General features: G+C 38.5%; 1 protein-coding gene across 1 annotated transcript in view; it reads left to right on the top strand.

The window, feature by feature from the left end:
* Positions 1-19,408, top strand: part of LOC129744512 (beta-1-syntrophin) — a 216,026-nt gene that overhangs the window by 66,568 nt on the left and 130,050 nt on the right. The window lies entirely within an intron of this gene.

Here is a 19,408-nt window from a genome sequence, read left to right as displayed (position 1 = left end):
AATCGCCGCGAATTCTAATTTAGTTCCGAAAAAGTGTTCCGGTCCCAAAACATTTGGTCCTTCGAGCCGGATGACCGTCCGGAAAGTGGTTCTGGAACATAAATTTGGACAATTAAGTGAAGACCGACAGCAGCCAAACTGCGAACCATTTTGGACTTGTAAAATCGCCATCGCAGTTGAACTCTATCAAAGTGAAGTGATTGTACTTAAGAACAATAAAAGTGCATCGTTCGCCATTTACGCTTGGCTTGGATGCAATTAAGTGCATCGGACAACAGTTGTCAGCCATCGCGAAATCCTTGAAGTGCGAATACCAGAAGCATACTCGTGAACTAAAGCAACGAAAGTTCAGCTGATCTAGCAGCAACAAGGCAGAGGACAGCTGATCGGCCAGCAACCCAGCTGATTTACAACCAGCAACGACGCAACGTCTGAAGGAGCAGTTCTTTGGAATCTTAAGAGCAGGAAGTATTGAAGAAGGCTTGGTGCATGAGGCCAAAATAGTGCAAATAAAAATAAAGAATTGAAATTGAATTGCTGTTTTAAGTTGCATGAAGTGTGTGCCCTGTCCGTTAACTATAATTGGTCTTGGATTTCTTATTGGCATTTTTACTTTGCTTTACACATTGGTTGTGCCCACTCGCTGCTGTCAATATCGGGTTGCTAGTCTCACAAATTCGCGTCGCGATCGGATGGAACGTCGAGTTGATCAAATTTAGGTGCATATACCCTAAGTCAGAAGCACATAAGGTGCATGTCAGAGCACATTAAGGTGCAAGTCAGAAGCACAAAAGGTGCAAGTCAGATTTTTTGGTCAGAACTATTCGATACTGGACGGATTGGGTCCAAGGTGTTGGAATTTGTCGGAAAATCACAAGTTTGTTTAAGAATTTAAAATTGTTTCAGAATTTGAACCTGAATTGAAGTTTGAGTTTGAAACTTGTCAGAATTAAGTCTGAATGGTCAGAAATTAAGTTTGAGTCGGAAATCTTGTCAGAGTTAAGTCTGAATCAGTTTGTGTCGGAATTCTTAAGTGAATATTTTCGGAAATCTTTTCTGAAACTAGTCAGAGTGGAGTCTGAGTCTCACAATAAGCTTTGTCAGAAATCTTGTCTGAATATTGTCGGAAATCTCGTCCGAAATATTGTCAGAAATTGAGTTAGTGAAATTTGGTCTGAAACTTGTCAGAAATTGAGTCAGTTAACAAATCATCTGAAAAACTATCAGAAATTAAGCTTGAGTAAGAAACAACGTGTCAGTTTAAGAACTTGTCTGAAGGTACAAGTTTGATTTTGTCAGAAATTGGAAGCCTGAGTCAGTTATTAGTAATTCTGTATTGAACGAATCGAGTCCAAGGGTGTCTGATTTGTCAGAAATCGAAAATCGTTCGATATTTTGTCAAAATTTGAAAATAAACTCCTGAACTTCAACAATTAATTCGCCTACGTCAGTATTTGAGTCAGAAATTCGTCAGTTTTGGACAAATTTGGTCCAAGTTTGTCAGATATTTTGGAAATTGGAAAGTTGGGTTCAATCGCTGCTTTTTCAGCTCTGAAAGGTCAGAGTGTTTGAATTTAAGTTAGAAGTGGACAAAGTTTCCGGTCAGAATGGCGAAAAATGTTCAGTTGAAGTTGTTGCAGAAAAGAGAACGGCATAGTGCTTCTCATGGACAGTGTGGACCGATTCATACAGAATTACGAACCAGGACGTGATGAGTGTCAGATTAGTTCTAGGCTTGAGGCCTTAGAACCTGTGTTTAATGAGTTTCATGAAGTGCGCAGTAAAATCGAGCTGATCTTTTATGAAAGTGAAGAGAAGAAGGCCAAGGAGCTCTACGGTGACGCCAAAGATGAAGCTGAAGCACAACGTGAGGAAGAAAACGACAGGCTGCTGCTGAGTTTTGAAGACCGTTTCTTCCAGTTGAAGGGTGCACTGTCAAAACTTCAAAACAAACCTGAGCGAGCTCCGAACGTAAACGACTCTTCACACAACCAAGGCCATGCCTCCATGGGGTCGAGAGTTAAGCTGCCAGAAATCCGATTGCCGAGTTTCAGTGGAAAACTTCGCGAATGGGTTTCATTCCGCGATAGTTTTCGAACCCTGATCCATAATAACGAACAACTTGCGTCCATGGAGAAATTTACGTACCTGAAGTCATCCCTTTCCGGCGAAGCTCTTAAGGATGTTCTCTCTATCGAGCTGTCAGACGCAAATTACTCTGTCGTGTAAGCGTCAGATAACACTTCCGTCGAGGTTTCTGAGATTTGTCGCGAGTAGCAGTAGGTTTCAGCATTATATCGCAGTGATTGTGACTATGTGCAAAGTTTTTCCCCAAAAAAAGCCTTCAATGCGCCGACAGCGCCACAAGTCACAAGCCTCCGCACACATCAAGCTTCAGCACTCCACAATCAGAGGGCCAACCGTAGTAGCCGAAGCTGTTGGTAACCAAGCCGAACGACAGCGACGCCCCAACGCAAAGACGAGCGCGACTCCACAATCAGAGGGTCAACCGTAGTAGCCGAGGCTGTTGGTAACCAAGCCGAACGACAGCGACGCCCCGACGCAAAGACGAGCGCGAAGAGAGCAACGACCTGACCGCTCGGGTCAATGCCGGTCAAAGGCGGCTTCCTGGTGCTGGCTCACTTCTGTATTAACCACAGACGTGTGGAAAGCTAAAACGCTATACTTAGCTAAAAACCCAGTATCAGTTAGTGTGAAAAGCCAGACACCAGGTAAGCCAAGAAGCCGCCGAACCGCCATTTTGGGTATCGCCAGAATATGCCCGCTTATGAATCCGTTGTTCCATCATAGGACCCCTTGGTTTTCGGCAAGAATTCCGGAACTGCTACGTGGCTTCGGAAACAAGACGGACGAAGGTGTTTGGTCGATTCCGATTCCCGAACCCATCGGATCGACAACCTCCCCGTTGAAGCAGCAGACGTCCTACAAGCCCGGGGTCCACAAGCTTCCAACCCGGCTGACCTACTACCAACCCAACGAAGCCAACAGCCTTCAGCTTAGCAGCAACACCAGGGCATTGCCCTCCAGGTTTGGCCTAAACTTAAGAACGTGGGAGTAAGGGAGGTGTGTGCAAATAGCAAAAATATAAATTATTGAGAAGTGCAACTTTTGGGGTTTTTTCTGTGGATGTAGTGGCATTCCCTGCGATTTTGGTTTTGTGTAAGCGTGCCGCCCTGAGGCCGAACAAAGGGAGTCCCATAAACGCCGGTGGGAGTGGTAGGTTCATACTTACAGTCGCTTGGGAGATTCTGACAGAACGATACGAGAACAAGAAGCTCATAGTGAAAGCGTACCTAGACGCACTATTTTTACTCGAACCGATAAAAAAAGAAGGCTACGAAAGCATCAACAACCTCATTACAGAATTCGAGAAGAATCTGTTGATGCTGCAGAAGGTTGGCGAAGACACAGATGGCTGGAGCACCATTCTAGCGCACATGCTGCACACGCGACTAGACCCTGTCACTTTGAAAAACTGGGAAACTCAACACAACAGTAAAGAGGTGCCAAGATACGAGGACATGAAGAAGTTTCTGCGCAGCTATTGTTCCGTTCTTCAGTCAGTTGTTCCAGCCACTGAACCCCGCTACAATGTCGCAGATCATCATCAGCCAAGAGGCCAATCAGTGAGCTACACAACGTTTAAGTCTTCAAACCAGTGTCCATTCTGTAGCGAAATGTGGCACTCACCATTTCACTGCCAAAGATTCCTTCGATTGAAGATATTAGAACGTGTTGAAGCCGCCAATCGAAGTCGAGTCTGCAGAAATTGCCTGCAACCAGGTCATTTTGCGACGAACTGCACTCGTAGCAGTTGTCGGTTGTGTCAACAAAAGCATCACACTATGTTGCATGCTACGCGATCCTCCGTTCCAAATCCGTCGAATCCGAGACTCAGTCAACTGTCAAATGCACAACCTATTAATCAAGAAAGCACCCATATTAATCCACAGCAAGCATATCAACAGCAAAGACAGCAAACCATGCCAATAGTTACGGAAACACACACTCAACCACTAAATGCAACACACAATTCACCAAACACAACCACACAAATCAATTCAACTATGCCAAGCACAAGCCAAAGCTACGTAGCACTATCTGTTAAGCCTGCATCGAATACTCTGCTTCCTACCGCTCTTGTCAAGATCAAAGACCGCTATGGTAACGCTCTGATTGCTAGAGCCCTGCTGGACTCTTGCTCGCAACATTGTCTAATGACAGAAGAGTTTTCCAGAAAGCTGAAGCTCGAAGAAACACCCACGTTTTTGTCAGTCCAGGGTATTGGGTCGTCTGAGTCAGTGTCAACGAAAACCATACGTTCTGAAGTCTGCTCACGTTCACCAAAAATATCTGGTTTCCGAGAAACTATGCAGTTCTTTGTGTTGCCCAAACTCACGCTGCAGCTACCTTCGTCATCGTTTCATCCTCCGCCCATGTCGATTCCCGATTCCTCTTTGCTAGCTGATCCTTACTTCCACGAATCAAAGCGGGTCGATGTCGTCATTGGTGCCGAGTATTACTTGGATTTGTTGAAGAATGAACGAAGAAAAGTCACGAAGAATGGTCCCATGCTTCACAACTCTGTTTTTGGTTGGATTGTGTCAGGTCGAGTGGTCGAATCTCCACAAAAAGTTTCCCATACCCCAGTCTGTTCGTCAAGCACCTACAGAAGCAGCTCATATGGCTATAGGAGCTGGAAACATGTCACGTTGAGACCACAAACTGAATTGAAGAACCCACAGTCAGAAATGAAGCAGAACGTTTTGTCAGTACCCTATCCAAGAATGTGTCAGTTTGCGTCAGATATGCTGTCAGAATTAATGAATTGAGTTTGAGAATTAATTGAAAAAGGTTTCGAAGAATGAGACTTATGTTGCTAACACTTTAAGTATCCCTGATCATTCTCAAGAAGTCTAACCCTAACCCTAATTCGAACCTAACCTCATTTCACTTTAAGATTCACTCTAAGCTATCCGTGTTGAATGAGAGCATGGAGGATCCAACGGAATATATGTTCAGGTCAGCAGGACTGATAACAACACATAATCTTATCGCTTGAAGTTCCACCAAATCGACTGAAGTACTCCATTTCGTTTAAAAAATCATATGTATTAAGTACTCAATATTTTGAAGAAACATGTCCATGAAGTATCATGTCTCAATCAGATCGTTTGAAGTAATCTTAAGTTCGCTGAATCATATCTTTTGAAGCTTTTTGAAAAATCTTTCATTTGGGAACTCATCTCGCATCAAGGCTCCTAAATTTGAATAAAAACTTCCACTCCAATCAAAATCGATAACGCTTTAAGAGTTGCTATGCTTTATTCATTGATGCATGAACACATGAAATTTCCGCTGTGATCAATGGGTAGTTAAGTCCACATGCTTATTGTTCGCCTTAAATCATAATACTTTGAAAAATGTCGTATGTCGTACAAGAGGAAATACAAGCTACACCCAGTTCTTAGTATGCCAAAAGGTGGCAAAGATTTAATGTTCATGAAAGCTGCACGAAGACCTTTTGAAGGATGTCACCATAATTCAAAAATAGTCATCAGACGCCAATGGAGCATGTGCGGAGGCCCAGCGCCTCCGCATTCAGGAAAGTCCCTATTCTATTTTATAGATTTCCAAAAATTAAGCACCTTCCTTCAATCAGGTCAATCTTCGCCATCATCGCTGCACGGATCGAGCACCTAATCCAACCGATTGTTAACGGCGTACAAATCTCAGGACAATCGGTTCCCAAAGCTAAGTCGAACGTATCTGTACCTCCAGGTCAACAAGGATCCATACCAGGTACCACATTCGCAAGGAACTCTGTGAGCAGCCGGTTTGGTCAACAACACATCTCTTGAGCCGGAAGACGTACTTGTGGGAAGTCACCGAAAACCGAGTTGGTCGATTCCACTATTCCACAAATCGGGTGGGAAAGCATGATTCACCTGAGAAGAGTAAATCATCATCATTGAGCAGAATCCAGAATTCGACAGTTTATGTTGTTCATGCTTACCTGGTCAAAATAGTCAGCAAGAAACAAGCACAAGAGTCACGACCCCAATCGAGAATTTCCGTGTCCGACGGGAAGTTTCGCAACTAAATTCCATCACCATGGTTCCTGTGGTCAACTGGGTCAATCTCCCCACTGGTAAAGCTGACTGGAAAATAAAATTCATCGTTATTGCCACTACAGTCGAACAAGAAACACCATCAACGAAAACAACAGTTTGCAAATCTGCGGTTGGTTGTTGTTTACTATTGCACTGAACAAACGATGTATCCGATACCTACCTTGGATATTCCGGTTATATGTTCCCGTGGGCAGCAGCAATCAGCAACATCGTTCTCTCCAGGTGAACGAACACATCTTCGGCTCCAGCGGCTCTATCGTAGTAATCCAGCCACAGTAGGCTTGCAGGAAAGGCCGAATTTAGCAGACAAACCATTGCACTTGAGCGGTTCCACACGCTGGGGGAGAGAGCAAAAACAAAATCATCACTGAAGGTGTTCGCTATCGTGAATGGGCAGATAAAAACTTGCATCGCTGTGTCTTTGCACGAAACTGCACGGGTTATAATACACTTTGTACTCACCTCAGCAGTTCCTGGTTCCATCACATCATCAGCAGCGGTCGGCAGCAAAACAAATTTCTTCAAGAACAGGCGAAAATACCATCCAGCGAGCGGCACCATTCCTGTGCTCCAGCAACAACGACATCACTTCCATCCTCCTCATGCAGTAGAATTAATTCTATTTAGTTGTCTCCAAACACATACGCACACAAACCACTAGAACAGCATTATTAGATATGCGAACAGTGAGCAAAACAGAACAGAAAATTAAAGTTTACCGTTAGAATATAAGAACGGATTTGCACAGCCATTCCAACACACATCTTATCAATGTAAACAAGTAGGTACCGTTTGAAAATGTTGAAATGATAATATTTCAAGGCGGGCGGCATATGTTTGTGTAAAATCTCCCCGCTCATAAGTGTTAGTATAGAAATAGAAAAACATCGCAGAACGTCAAAATTAGATCCATCCGAAAGTGATCTAAAAAGGCTTTCGGATGGATATAAGCTCTGTTCACTGCTCGAACAGGAGCTTTTCGTTTTCTGATCACAACACTTATACAAAATTAAACAAACACTTATACAAAATGAAACTGTATGTACCAATAGGTTTTTCAGTTTACTTTGTGCTTAGATTCGCCACTTTGTACACACCACAGTTTGTAACACAGTCCAAACCAATCCGCCGTGCTATACATATCGCGACAATAAAACCCCCCGCTAATCGAATCGAAATAAAGTTGGTGTTTTTTGAGTTAAGTTAAATCGCCGCGAATTCTAATTTAGTTCCGAAAAAGTGTTCCGGTCCCAAAACAGTAACTAATAAGTCGTATTTCATTGGGATGTTGCATCTTTTACGTTGAATATACGATATGGTCGAATGGTAAGTGTACATATTTACGATTCCGATTAAAGTGGCATCCATAAACGAGTTCGACGATGATTTCTTTTACGATTTCATGTTGGCTGGGATGTGTTTGTGTAAAATTCAGGCCACACTGATGTGAGGTTGGACCGAAAAACGATCAATTTTTTTGTGAAAACGAGTAACTTAATATTGTGGATAGATGTGGTAAATTTGTCGCTTCATTCAGAGGTCCCGCAGTAGGATAGGTAGTGTTAAAATACTCTAGTGAGTTTTGGTTGGACTCGTCGATGGGAGGAGGGATAACATAATTTTTTTTGTAATTGTCCCAAAAAGACTATTCGGTGCGAAAGTGAAAATGAGTTAAATAAAGGGTCTGGCCAGGGGTAGATTGGTTTTTGGGACAGACCCCTGATAGTTTGATTCATGGGCCAGACCGCTAAGGGGGTAGTCAAATAGTTTGATTTATGGGCCAGACCCCTGAGGGGGGCAGTCCAAATAGTTGGATGTATAGGGCAGACCCCTGAGTGAGGCTGTCCAAATATTTTGATTTATGGGGCAGACCCCGGAGTGAGGCAGTCCACATAGTTTGATGGAGATGGAGGTACAGTGCTTGAGTCCAAGTACAGTACCCTGAGAGGGGCAATATTTGAAGAAATGTACAAACCACTTTATGGTTAGAGCAAGTTCACTGGTGTTGGGAAAAAGTGGTAGAAATTTTGACATTTTGAAAATTTTACCATGCAAAAATGTTTTCAAGATCTTGGGGCGTTGTATTTTTTACAACACTGTTTCTATTTCAGCCGTATGTGGTAGAAATATTGCTATTTTTGCATCACAGCATGCGAAAATACAACACGTGTTGTAAAAAAAACTAAAAGGCCACAGATCTTGAAAATGTTTTTGCATAGCAAAATTTTTAAAATGTGCTATAAGTGTCAAAACTTCTACCACTTTTTTCCAACACCAGTGAACTTGCTCTTATGAAGCGGTAGAGCTAGGCACAAGTAGGCGTTGACTTGATAGCGGCGCACGCGTTTTTTTCTCCGTCCGTGGAAATTGAGTAACTTGTTGGTTTTTGTAGTGAAAGTTATCTAAGAATCTTGACAAAAAGCTTGGATCGGATAGCAAAGATATGTGTTGTACCAGGAAGGGTTCCTTTTCGTTTCCTGGGCCGCTTAACTGTGTGTTTTTCGGAATTCGCCTACGAGGGCTTGAAATAAATCGGAACTCCTCAGCTCCCATGTGTTGTTTTATCTTGTCTTTTCCCGGATAAAAGACTGGTGATCTGGGCAATAAGATGGTGTACAAAATTCCAATCAACTCAAAAAATTGAAGTTTGTTTGCATAATGTTAGTTCAATTCAGTTTCTAATGAGGAGATACGTGGGAATTCCGCGCCGAATCTTCAGAAATCAAAAATCAAATTAGGTAAAATTGAAATGTACACTAGCCTGGCGCTCTATATCAGTGTTTTTCAGTTAATCAGTTTATTGGAAATTGGTGAACGTTTTAAAATGAAACTAGAAAAAATTAAATAAAAACAAAAAAAAAATCTATAAAATGATGCATGCTGGCATTGAAGAATGTTTTTTTTTTCGATCCCGCATCGTGTAATGTCATTCTTCTACGCATGTTTTTCGGTTCCAAACGTTGCCGGTTTTCGGCTTGCTATGACTTTTTTTCTTTAGTCAATAGCTAATTTTAAATTCTTGGAAAATAAAAATGGGATATGGAATCGCTGACGAGTTAATTTTATAATTTCCTTGTGCTTGTGTGAGGTGCATTTGTAATACATATGAAATTTCAATAAACTTTCATCTCGCATGCTGGTTTTCGCCTTCATTCAAAACGCTCGATGGAGACATGCAGCGCAAAGATAAGTATCCATTATAATTTTCCAGTCGATTCATGCAACTTTTTAAATTTTAAAATTTTCATAAACTAGGAATATTTGGGAAAATGTCAAGGATTGAAATTTAGAAAAAAATGGAAAAACTAAAAAAGAAAGATAAATTTCGATAATTTTATAAATGGAGGAAAACTGGAAACTGTGAAAAATTTTGAAATTTCAAGAAATACTGATTGAGAAAATAAGAGAAACAAGTAAATATAGGAAATTGAGGATTATTTGGAAAAAAGGAAACAAGATTATTTGAGAATTTAAAAAAAATTTGTAATTTGAAGCAACACATAAAAATTAGAAATCAGTTTTCCTTAAAACATTTAAAATTAAGGAAATTTGGAAATTTGATATTGAAAATATATTATCCAGTTATCAAATAAATTTCTACTTTTTTTTATAAACAAATCTGAATCTGATTCGATCAGCAAACTACTTCCGGTGAATTGAAAATTCAATTGTGCTTTGCTCAGTTCTTACAATTGGAAATCGTCCAGCAGTAGCAACTATTCAATTATCATTAGCAAGTGGGCGGAAGACAATGGTTCAGAGCTCAGCTGCAGTCTTTTTAGAACGAAAGACAGCAGACCAGCAGACCCGACATCCGGAAGCAGCTTACAAACCGGAAAGACCCCGGGGTCCAAATTGCTACAAAAGAGCTCTCGTCTGAATTGAGCTGAGCGAGCCCGTTTGTTAGAAAAAGAACCTCCGAGAGCTGCCTTCCGGATGAGACAGATGATGATGATGATGAAGGCTAAAACCGGAATTGTCTGGTTCATAGAAAGCTCTTTTAAGGTTCTCGGGTCTCGGGCTCGAATTCAGTAAATCATTTTCAGCCGTCCGCGTATTTACTTGCTGGGGCCATCAGGCGGAAGAAGAAGAAGAACAAGATGTGTTGCTGTTCATCCGACAACTGAAAAACCGGAAAGCTCCTTACGATCCTTACGGCTGGGGTGGCCCGGGATAATGTTGGCAGCTTTGAAAACTGTCTATCCTGCTAGAAGGAATGAAGAACTTACAAGCTGAACCGCACACGGAATAATCGAAACCATAGAAAAGAGAAAATGGTTGTTTTTCTTTGACAATTTTGATAATTTTGACAATTTTGACAATTTGGACAATTTTGACAATTTTGACAATTTTGACAATTTTGACAATTTTGACAATTTTGACAATTTTGACAATTTTGACAATTTTGACAATTTTGACAATTTTGACAATTTTGACAATTTTGACAATTTTGACAATTTTGACAATTTTGACAATTTTGACAATTTTGACAATTTTGACAATTTTGACAATTTTGACAATTTTGACAATTTGACAATTTGACAATTTTGACAATTTTGACAATTTTGACAATTTTGACAATTTTGACAATTTTGACAATTTTGACAATTTTGACAATTTTGACAATTTTGACAATTTTGACAATTTTGACAATTTTTACAATTTTTACAATTTTTACAATTTTTACAATTTTGACAATTTTTACAATTTTTACAATTTTGACAATTTTGACAATTTTGACAATTTTGACAATTTTGACAATTTTGACAATTTTGACAATTTTGACAATTTTGACATTTTTGACATTTTTGACATTTTTGACATTTTTGACATTTTTGACATTTTTGACATTTTTGACATTTTTGACAATTTTGACAATTTTGACATTTTGGACAATTTTGACAATTTTGACATTTTTGACATTTTGGACATTTTTGACATTTTTGACATTTTTGACATTTTTGACATTTTTGACATTTTTGACATTTTTGACATTTTTGACATTTTTGACATTTTTGACATTTTTGACATTTTTGACATTTTTGACATTTTTGACATTTTTGACATTTTTGACATTTTTGACATTTTTGACATTTTTGACATTTTTGACATTTTTGACATTTTTGACATTTTTGACATTTTTGACATTTTTGACATTTTTGACATTTTTGACATTTTGGACATTTTTAACATTTTTGACATTGTTCGCGCCAGCACGAAAATTTGGCAACAGCGCAACGCAATTTGCGTCACCACGAAAGGATGTTTCTTTTGCCGGTTCCTTTATGTATGAACTTCGTTCATTCAAGGCCACACATGTACATAACGACAGCCGACAAATGCCGGCCGGCATTTTTACAACAACAATTGCATTGGATGTTGCGAGAAAGGGAAGCATTTTGCGTTGCGTACACAAACTGTGTGTGAATGAATGAGTCGCCAGTTTTGAATTCAGTTTCAATCAAGTCGTCCTTGTGTAAAGTCGTGGCGCCCTTAAGTGAAGAGAATTTTTTTCCACCTTGTCTTAATGAAATTGAAGAACAATAAATTATCTGTACATAGTTGTATTATAGAGAAATATAGTTTAAGTTAAGTTTACGTAAAGTGCTTTATTATTATCTCCGAACTTTCCCGGTTGGTTGCGTTTTCGGACTTTCGGTTCATTTCCCCATTTTGAGAGCAAAATACAGTCCACGGCTCCAACATTTGTCCGATTCGAACCGGATTAAAAACTTGAATTGAGCCGAGAACCCGGAACGCACCGGAATTTAAGTGAACTAAGTGAATTGAAGGCTATAAGAAACAAACTTAAGTGTGAAAAAGAAAAAAAAAACTAGTGTTTGATAGAAAAAGTAAAAAAAACAACAACTGAAGTGTTAATCGCGATCGGTGTTTCTAGTGTTGTCCATTCGAAAAAATGTCTCAGAAAGGAGTATCATCCACGCCAAAGAGGAAGAACACCAAGAAGCAAACAAATTTAGTGGAGAAAATGGAGGTTATGGATACAGTGACAGCGCTCATATACCGCAGGGAGCATGAACATGGAAAGGTTGCCAGTATTTTCCAAGCGTTGGGTCCTCAACATAAATCAGAGTTCAAGATGTCTCAAGGTAGGATAAAAACTTATCAACTATCAGTTAAAGAAGCATATCTTGAATACAAGTCCATTCAAGATAAAATCATTGGTCTTGTTCCTGCCAATGAAGTGGTGTCACACTATGAACAGTTCAACGAGTTTGAAGAGCTTTATCTGAAAGTATCGATTGCTCTCGAAGAACACTCTACTCAGATATCCTCATTTTCTCTGACCGAGCCACCTGCCTTGAATAATCCACCAGCATACATTATCCACCAACCTCTTCAAATGCCCATTCCAACTTTTGATGGCAAATATGAAAGTTGGCCGAGATTTAAGGCAATTTTTAAAGATCTGGTTGATAGGTCCCCTGATTCTCCAGCGGTTAAGTTATACCACCTTGAGAAATCCCTCATTGGAAATGCTGCCGGGTTGATTGATGCGAAGACCATTAATGAAGGGGACTACGCTCATGCTTGGCGGATTCTCGAAGAGCGATTTGAGAACAAACGCCACGCTATCGACTCTCACATCACTGGCCTTTTCAATTTAAAACGCATGACAAGAGAGTGTTATGCCGAATTAAGATCACTGGTGGACGAATGTACTCGGCACGTCGAATCCTTAAAGTACCTCGAGCAAGAATTTACTGGAATTTCAGAATTGATGTTGGTCCACTTGCTGACGAATGCACTGGATAAAAATACACGTCGAAATTGGGAGGGAACAGTTAAGCACGGTAGCCTTCCCTCATATCCATCCACAATTAAGTTCCTCAAAGAACAGTGCTTTGTCCTCGAAAGATGTGAAGCCCAAACCCCGTCCCACTTACGGCAACAGCCAAAGTCGTTCCCTGGAAAAGCTGAAATTCATATAAATACAGCGGTCGTCACTAGTGGAAGCCTAGTTTTCAAGTGTGACATCCGTAACCGAGATCATGCCAACAATACATGTCCGATTTTTCATTCACTCTCAATCCAGAAACGGTTGGCCAAGGCTAGAGAGAAACAATTGTGTTTCAACTGTCTTCGGAAAAATCATCGAAGTGTGCATTGTCGTTCGAATAGAAGATGTGATAAGTGTAACAGACGTCATCACAACCTCCTCCACGCTGAACAAAACTTGAAGTCGGTTCCTATGAGTTCTTTAAGCAACGTTTCAAACAATGATCCCGGTTTAAGAAAAACGGAAATGGAGTCATTTAGCAGAACATCATCGGATTTCTCGAAAGTGTTTTTGTTAACTGCCGTGATAGATGCATTGGATGAAAACGATGCTCCCCGCCCTTGTAGAGTGTTGCTAGACAGTGGATCTCAAGTTAATTTAATAACAGAGGAAATGGCAGCACAATTAGGTTTGGAGCAATTCGCATCACATGAAACTGTGACATGTGTCAATAATACAAAAACAATTTCCTCTGGCACTGTTGCTGTTCGAGTCCGTTCAAGATATACTCCGTTCAACACAAACATCGATTGCTTACTGACCAAGCAAGTAACAGCAAACCTTCCACCAATTGATGTTGAAAATTGTTTTTCTCTGCCTCCGGATATCGTACTTGCCAACCCGAATTTCCATAGATCTGGAAAAATTGACATGCTACTGGGAAATCAATTGTTTCTAAAATTGTTAATGCCTGGTGTTATGTCATTGGCGGAAAATGTTCCTGTCTTACGTGAAACTAAACTAGGTTGGGTGGTGGGCGGTGAATACGATCCTGAAATCCATCAAAAAAGTGTTTAAGTCCTGTAAAATTTGAACACATCCATAAACCAACAAGTTAAGTGCAATCATTCCCCGGGGAGTATGTTCGCGCCAGCACGAAAATTTGGCAACAGCGCAACGCAATTTGCGTCACCACGAAAGGATGTTTCTTTTGCCGGTTCCTTTATGTATGAACTTCGTTCATTCAAGGCCACACATGTACATAACGACAGCCGACAAATGCCGGCCGGCATTTTTACAACAACAATTGCATTGGATGTTGCGAGAAAGGGAAGCATTTTGCGTTGCGTACACAAACTGTGTGTGAATGAATGAGTCGCCAGTTTTGAATTCAGTTTCAATCAAGTCGTCCTTGTGTAAAGTCGTGGCGCCCTTAAGTGAAGAGAATTTTTTTCCACCTTTGCTTAATGAAATTGAAGAACAATAAATTATCTGTACATAGTTGTATTATAGAGAAATATAGTTTAAGTTAAGTTTACGTAAAGTGCTTTATTTTTATCTCCGAACTTCCCCGGTTGGTTGCGTTTTCGGACTTTCGGTTCATTTCCCCATTTTGAGAGCAAAATACAGTCCACGGCTCCAACAGACATTTTTTACATTTTTGACATTTTTGACATTTTTGACATTTTTGTCATTTTTGACATTTTTGACAATTTTAACAATTTTACCAACAATTTTGACATTTTTGACATTTTTGACATTTTTGACATTTTTGACATTTTTGACATTTTTGACATTTTTGTCATTTTTGTCATTTTTGACATTTTTGACAATTTTAACAATTTTACCAACAATTTTGAAAATTTTGACAATTTCGACAATTTTGACAATTTTGAAAATTTTGACAATTTTGACAATTTTGACGACATTGACAATTTTGACAATTTAGACAATTTTACAATTACGACAATTTTGACAATTTTGACAATTTTGACAATTTTGACAATTTTGACAATTTTGACAATTTTGACAATTTTGACAATTTTGACAATTTTGACAATTTTGACAATTTTGACAATTTTGACAATTTTGACAATTTTGACAATTTTGACAATTTTGACAATTTTGACAATTTTGACAATTTTGACAATTTTGACAATTTTGACAATTTTGACAATTTTGACAATTTTGACAATTTTGACAATTTTGACAATTTTGACAATTTTGACAATTTTGACAATTTTGACAATTTTGACAATTTTGACAATTTTGACAATTTTGACAATTTTGACAATTTTGACAATTTTGACAATTTTGACAATTTTGACAATTTTGACAATTTTGACAATTTTGACAATTTTGACAATTTTGACAATTTTGACAATTTTGACAATTTTGACAATTTTGACAATTTTGACAATTTTGACAATTTTGACAATTTTGACAATTTTGACAATTTTGACAATTTTGACAATTTTGACAATTTTGACAATTTTGACAATTTTGACAATTTTGACAATTTTGACAATTTTGACAATTTTGACAATTTTGACAATTTTGACAATTTTAACAATTTTGACAATTTTGAGAATTTTGACAATTTTGACAATTTTAACGATTTTGACAATTTTGACAATTTTGACAATTTTGAATTTTTTTAAAAATTAGACAATTTTGACAATTTCAACAAAGTCCAAGCTTTCCGTGGGGTCGGCCATTCATCCATCCATCGCACCGAGTTGAGGCCCAAAGTCCGTACAGGAAAGAGATAATTGATGGACCGTTTTTACACAACGTACTCAAAAGTATTGTCTGACTGGCTGGGATCGGTCCATCCGACAGACCGAAGCTCGAATGAAGCCCTCATCTCTTCCGGCGTTTTCGTATTCGTCGGTCTTCTGTGATTGTAAGATGAAAAGCTCTCTCCCACGTCCCACCCACACACACACACCTTAACTGGGTAGAAGAAGTTAGTAGGAGAAGAGTCAAAAGTTTTGGTTTTTGTTGCCTTTGTTTCAATTCATTCACCCACCCACACACTGGGCCTAAGGATCAAGCCCATTCAGGTTTCCCGGAAGGACCGGAAGGGCACTGTCTGCTAGGCTACCCCGTTAAGTAGAATGAGACCCCATCATCGAAAGGATTTGAGTGGGGGCCTGTTTACTTCTGTGTCTGTGGATTCATCCCTTCCACCTTTCAGTCAGCAGCCGTGATGTATGAGAGGTTAAATAATTTACATGTTTTACATCCGGCCTCCGTCCTCGAATAGGTCGGGTTCAGTAGGGTCTGAAAGGACTCGGCTTGTCTTTCAAAGTTGCTGTTGTAAGGCTAGATCTCTGATTTACAGGACCAGAAACAGTTCATCCTGATGATGACCAGACCAACAACTAGAGAGCAGAGCAAAGCAGCGGCCAATGCAGTAATGAATGAAAATGGATTCGTTACGAGCTCTGGCTATTATTTATGAACGATTAGATATTGTTGCTGGGGTGCCGGACGTTTGCTCGTCTTGTGTCGGCTTTGCTGTTTTAAATACTGCCTGAATTCAGGCGTCATTCAAAAATTATAAGCCGAGGATTGAATGATTGTTTGATGAAACAAGATATTCCCACAAATTCGGAAATTGAACTCATAGTTTAAATGTTTGGTTTTACTGTTAATGACATTTCCAAAAAACGAAAACTGTATTCATTGATTCGGTCGAACTTGTACCTATTCTATACTACCCGGAAGACACACCAACTTTTTAAAACACGTCTAGTAATTTTCGCCGAAAAAAGTCGATGAAAACAACAAACAATTCGTCGTAGCGATTAACCAGTTAATCAAGTAAATGTTTGTATTGAATTTATTGTTCAGATCATCTTTGAAAATACACTGTGTAAAATTAAATTTTGTTTCGTTCTTTTTATATTTTTGTCATTGAACTCCGTGTGTTACTGGTAATTAGGACTGTTAAAGAAATTAATTTGGTTTAAATTAAGGTTACCCATAAATTCATATCCGCACCGGAAAAATCCAAGCAATTTTTCCTAAAAACCTGGAAAAATCCGGGTATTTAATTTCGAAATAGTCAATCAAAAATTTGGACAATTTCCGGGCAAATTTGACAAAACCCCAAGAATTACTTAACGATAATCAAGAAGAAATAACTTGAAAACATTTTTTTCCATAAGAACTTATCAGCAAATTTTAATCGTATTTTAGGCTTACAAAAAAACCTTTTATGGTTATTTTTAGAAAAATTTTAAACGACACAACCAATGAAATCTGGGAAACTGGGTGGGACTGGACTGTTTTCCAAATTTTGTTTTAAATATCCGGGAAAACCCAGATAAAACCAGGCAATCTGCCAACCTTAGTTTAAATGGTATTCGCGTCCTAGTGAATGAACAGTATAAAAAAGATATTGAAAATTATTTTCAAAGGAGATTAAAAGTGTACGAAATAATGCACCCCGAATTATGTTAAAACGAATGAAAATTTGATTAACTTGACCCCAGTTTACGGAACATTGAGTTAAAACCTGATAACTGTATTATAAACACTTAAGACGAACGTGAATTAATCCATGTGTTCTATCTTTCAAAATTTTTATATTCAGGTTACTTCTTATGCTTCCTAGATCAACAGTTGCATCGTTAATTTGAACAGCGTTGAAAAACTACGAACTAGAAAGATACCTGTGTCAAATTTGCCAAAAGTTTCATCGTCCTTTGGTAGCACTTTCTTTAAGGAGAATTTTATATAAATTTTCGTAGTTTTTATCGTTCTTACTCTTTTGATTATCTATTAAAAGTTTTTTATGCTTGGTCCTGATGATGATGTTCATTTTTGTTTGAAAATTTCATACATAAAACTTTTTTTTCTGGATTTGAAGACAGAACCTTCAATTTTCTTTTTCCGGTTTACTGCTTATTTTTTCTATTCAGTTTCTGGATTATTTTAAACACCTAAAATTTTGCAAACTTCGATTTTTTTTTTCAAATTTATGGGATTTTAACTTTCTGGTTCAACTTTTGTTCGATGTTAATCCTCCCAACAACGGTCCGTTCAATCGACACATACCGGAAATAATTTACACTCTTCTGCATACAAACCTATACACATCAGGGTGGAAATCCTAAGTAACAATTGTAGGTTTACCATAGTCAGCACAACTTCGTTCGAACTATAGCATTAATCTTCATAAAAAGCTTAAGCGCATTCTGTACATGACCATCACCAGAAACGTCATCATGACAGATTTTTTAATCTTCGATAAAATCATAATGCTGTAGAAATTTGGTCACCAAATCTTTTATGAAGCATTCATAAATCATGTTAGACATTTTTGTATTTTTCAATCCCGCGAGTTCACCAATTTTTTTTTTTCCAGCAACCATGAAAGTTGACCAACGATGATTGAACCAAAGCAATGTTTTAATCAGATTTTGAGCAGCTTTTCTACTGCCAGTCAAGATTTAAGGAAAAATGTCTATGAAATACTAGCTCAAAATAAACGCGTCTTGTCAAATCTTTAGAATATGGTCAATTTAATGATGAATTTGTTTTTAGGAGGAAAAATAAAATTGAAAATATTTCGCGAAAACTATTTCCCAATGAGGCCGGAGCAAATTTGAAAACTTTCTTTTGCCTTTTGAAGTTAAAAGGATCACAAATTATCCAAATTTTCAATCAATTGGAATAAATTGAACAAAAGCTTGCATGTTTGAAAACGCATTAAAATGTTTCAGAAACGAAGTTTGTGTACCGAGGAGCTCTGCAGACCAATAACAGCTCATCCGAATGAAAATTTTGAGGCTAGAGAGGCTAATTAGGCCAGCAAAACGATTTTAAATTTCGTAAGTCAAGTCACTTGCGTCGTAGAATAAGCCCTATTGTAAATCCATCAACATGGCGTCATTTTGTGTCCTTCGATTTTGCAACCAACATGGCGTTAGGTAATTCAATGCTTAATAGCTTTATTATTGTCATAAAAATCACATTTTAGTATTATAACGGTTTTATGAGAGCCATATAAATAGCTAAAATTTGACGTTCATCTCACAAGCCAACCAATTAAAAGTGTAGGATGAATTCCTCATTTCTGAGTTGTTAATCATTAGTTCAGTAAATGAAGACAGACTTCTCAAATGAAAAAAATAAGGGATTGGTTGTGGAGTTGAAGTCGGAGTACGTTTTCTGACGCCATTTTGAAATACGAAATGCCGGCTCTCGATTAATTTCAAAATGCTGTAAAAACGACTAAAAATCAAATTAACCCCCACAATATGGGTATTGAGTGAAAACGAGTAAAACTCAAATTTAGCCATCTGACGCCACCCAAGATGGTGACTTCCGCTAATCTTTAAAATACTTTAACTTGCGATATTCAGTGATTTTTACAGCATTTTCAAGTTTCAAAATGGCGGCAGAAAGCGAAATTCGACTTCTAATCGTTTAGCGACTATCAAAAATCTCTTTGATTTCAAGATAGCGGCAGAATTCCAAATGCCAATTATACTTGTAA

This window comes from Uranotaenia lowii, chromosome 2 (assembly GCF_029784155.1).
Source record: "Uranotaenia lowii strain MFRU-FL chromosome 2, ASM2978415v1, whole genome shotgun sequence".
Taxonomy (NCBI): Eukaryota; Metazoa; Arthropoda; class Insecta; order Diptera; family Culicidae; genus Uranotaenia; species Uranotaenia lowii.
The sequence above is the reverse complement of the archived record's forward strand: the minus strand, read 5'-3'. Positions and strand labels throughout refer to the sequence as shown.